This window comes from Propithecus coquereli, unplaced genomic scaffold (assembly GCF_000956105.1).
Source record: "Propithecus coquereli isolate 6110/MARCELLA unplaced genomic scaffold, Pcoq_1.0 Scaffold175, whole genome shotgun sequence".
Classification (NCBI taxonomy): Eukaryota; Metazoa; Chordata; class Mammalia; order Primates; family Indriidae; genus Propithecus; species Propithecus coquereli.
In genome coordinates this window covers 2,130,452-2,133,979 of record NW_012142190.1, presented here as the reverse complement: position 1 = coordinate 2,133,979, position 3,528 = coordinate 2,130,452, and the positions used below count along the sequence as shown (strand labels likewise).

Here is a 3,528-nt window from a genome sequence, read left to right as displayed (position 1 = left end):
TGTGCACACGTTGGACCAGCAAGGTCACCGCCTCACGCGTGGGCATTCCGTTGCCCCAGACAGAGAAGCTCCGGCGAGCATAACCACCTACCACCCTCTATCTGTAATTTAGGGAAACTGCTGCTGCCTCTCAACCCCAGCTGCAGCGAAGGATGGCTGTCTGCAAACACTGGAGAAAATACTGGAAAGGAATAAAGAAGAAAATAAAAATGACCACCCAGAGATAACCACTAATAATATTTCAGAAAATTTTCCAAATACTACACATGTGGAGCACCGCCCCCTCCCCCACTTGGGGCTCACTCCTATACACAGGTGAGAGGCTGTGCAGGTCCGTGACAAGCAAGGTCCTTGGAGCCTGACTCCGCCCCCCACCCCTGTCTGAACCTGACCCTACAGCACACTAGCTCCTTGACCTTGAACAAAGCATTCTCTGCACATGTTCCCTCATCTGTAACATTGGAATAATAGTGTCTACCGCAGAGGGTTGCTATGAACTTAAATGAGGTATAAAGTGTTCTAACAGCACCTGTACATAGAAAGAACTAAGCAACTATGAATTGTCATGATTATACTGTTCTCCATTCTCCATCTTACTTTTGAACTGAACATTTTATCACAACCATGTTGTTAAATATTCTTTAAAAATATTATTTTTATGATCATACGGTCCTGTATCCTACCTTCTTTTACTTAACATTTTATCATAACCACGTTTTTAAACATTCTTTGAAAATATTATGTTTTGTGTCTACATAATTAATGTATTCTATTTCCTAGATATATCACAATTTACTTACCATTTTCTTCTGTTGCTGGACATTTTGGTTGTTTCCTATTTATTACTATTATAAATAATACTGTGATGATATACTTAAAACTTTGGTCACATCCCTGGTTATTTTCTTAGGATGGATTTCTGACATAGAATTTCTAAAATGAGAGGGCATACACATTGTTTAATGTTTTTATCACCAGGCTGCTATCCAGAAATAACATACCAATTTTACTCTCATCAGTCCTGTGTGAGTGGCCCTCTCATTACACCCTTGATAGCATTTTAGTATCATCTCGTTTTCTTCTTTGCCATTTGGAGAAAGGAAAATTTTTATTTCATTTAATTTTGATTTTGATTACTAGTGAGGCTAAACTTTTATGACTATATTAGTCAGTTGCATTTTGTTTTTCCAGAGACAGGGTCTTGCTCTGTCACCCAGGCTGCAGTGGCCCGATCATAGGTCACTGTAATTTAGAACACCTGGGCTCAAGCAGCCCTCCTGTCTCAGCCTCCTGAGTCCCTGGGGTTACAGTCAGGAGCCACCACGCCCCGCTCTCATGGGCATTTTTAATTGACAAGAATTGTACGTGTTAATGGTGTACAATGTGATGTTTTGGTATAGGTATATATTTCAAGATGATTGACTCCTGCTATTTAACATCTCCATCAGTGCACTTATAGTTTTTTTGGTTTTTTTTTTTGAGACAGAGTCTCAGTGTGTTGCCCAGGCTAGAGTGCCGTGGCGTCAGCCTAGCTCACAGCAACCTCAAACTCCTGGGCTCAAGCGATCCTCCTGCCTCAGCCTCCCGAGTAGCTGGGACTACAGGCATGTGCCACCATGCCCAGTTAATTTTTTCTATATATTTTTAGTTGTCCGATTAATTTCTTTCTAATTTTAGTAGAGACGGGGTCTCGCTCTTGCTCAGGCTCAAACAATCCGCCCGCCTCAGCCTCCCAGAGAGCTAGGATTACAGGCGTGAGCCACCGCGCCCGGCCTATCGTTTTTTTTGGTAAGAACATTTAGGAGCTACTCTCTCAGTAATTTTTAAGTATACAATACAGTATTATTAACTACAGTCAGCACGCTGTACCGTGGCTCTCCAGAACTTATCCCTCCTATCTAACTGAAACTTTGTGCCTTTCGACCAACATCTCCCCATCCCCTCACCCTACACCCCTGCCACTACCCACAGCCCCTGGTAACCACCATTCTATTCTCTGCTTGACTTTTTTTTTTTTTTTAATTTGAGTTTTTTAGATTCCACACGTAAGTCGGATCATGCAGCATTTGTCTTTCTGTGCCAGGTTTATTTCACTTAGTCTGTTCTCCAGGTTCATCCGTGTTGTTGCAAGTGACAGGATTTCCTCATTTTTTAACACCGAATATTATTTCTTTGGGTCTACATGCCGCATTTTCTGTATTCATTCATCTGTTGATGGATGCTTGGGCTGATTCCATATCTTGGCTGTCGTGAACATGCTGCAATGAACACGGGAGTACAGATACCTCTTCAACACGCTAAACCATGCATTCTCAAGGGAGGCCGCATCCCCTCAAAGGGGAAGCAAATTGGTTCTTAGGAGGTGGCAAAAATCTTACTCTTTTTGTGTACAAGGCATAGAAGCACATACAGTACATACACAGACACAGTGTGTGTTATTAAAATTTTATGGGGTGGGAGGTGACTTGGGAAAAAAAATGGCTAAGGGACCATAACAACCACCCAGAAAAAAGGTTGAGAACACTGCCCTTAAGTTTGGGATCTCAAAGGATGTGACCCTCCATCCTCTAAGCCTCAGCACTCGGTTCTTCCTTCCCAGGACGTGTGGTATGTCGTCTGTGACCTCATCCCCTTGGCACGCTCTCCCCACGGAACCACGCTGCTGGCGGTGGCACGTCCCGCTGGTCTCGGTGCCTTCGGCAGCGCACGCACTGCATGCAGCGGTCGCCGGCCGCTGCGGCGACGAGGGCCGTGCTTTGTCCCCAGAGAGGCAGGGAGCCGCCTGGGCTCCCGCGGCTCCGCCCATTCCCCCCGCGCGGCCGGGGGCCTTGGAAGCTCTCCTCCTGCGCCCGGGCCGTCAGGCAGCTCCGCCGCGTCCGCAACCTCCTCGGCGCGCCGCGCGGCCTCCGCGCCGCTGCCCAGGGTGGCGACGCCCGGGGTGGCGAGAGCCGCCGCCGCCGTGAAAATCTGTACGCAGCGCAGCGCGGTCCGAGTAGCCGGGTCTCTGTGGCGCAATCGGTTAGCGCGTTCGGCTGTTAACCGAAAGGTTGGTGGTTCGAGCCCACCCAGGGACGACAGCGCTTCTTTTCCCGAGACAATCTCCACGAACTGAGCTCATTTTAAAACTGCAACTGCGAGATTTTTAATCGACTGGAAGTAAGAAGCTGCCACGTTTCTAGGACAAAGGGCGACGCTACGTCTGGTCGGGGAGCCCAAGGCTTGGCTGTTCTGTCCATGCCATTTATCCAAGATGAACTTGCACGTGAACTTCAGGCGACCTGACCAAGAATGCTCACAGACAGCGGTCGTTGTAACAGGGAAAGAGCAACCCAATTGTGCATTGACAAGTGAATGAATAAATACTGTTGGTTTCTCTCAGAAAAATCTGACACCACCAAAAAGTAAACGTAGTTATCTAATATTGCCTTATCTACTTCCAAAAGGATGAGCAGCCTCCCGGAAGAAAACGTGCAGAGAGGAGTCATTCAAAAGTATGTGGAAGCTTAAGAAACTGTTTATTCAACTGAG

The 3,528-nt window shown here is 46.7% G+C and overlaps 1 non-coding gene across 1 annotated transcript; it reads left to right on the top strand.

The window, feature by feature from the left end:
• The first annotated feature begins 3,000 nt into the window (after window positions 1-3,000).
• Window positions 3,001-3,074, top strand: TRNAN-GUU. Its single transcript has one exon. It is a non-coding gene; the product is annotated as a tRNA-Asn (tRNA).
• Window positions 3,075-3,528: the final 454 nt, after the last annotated feature.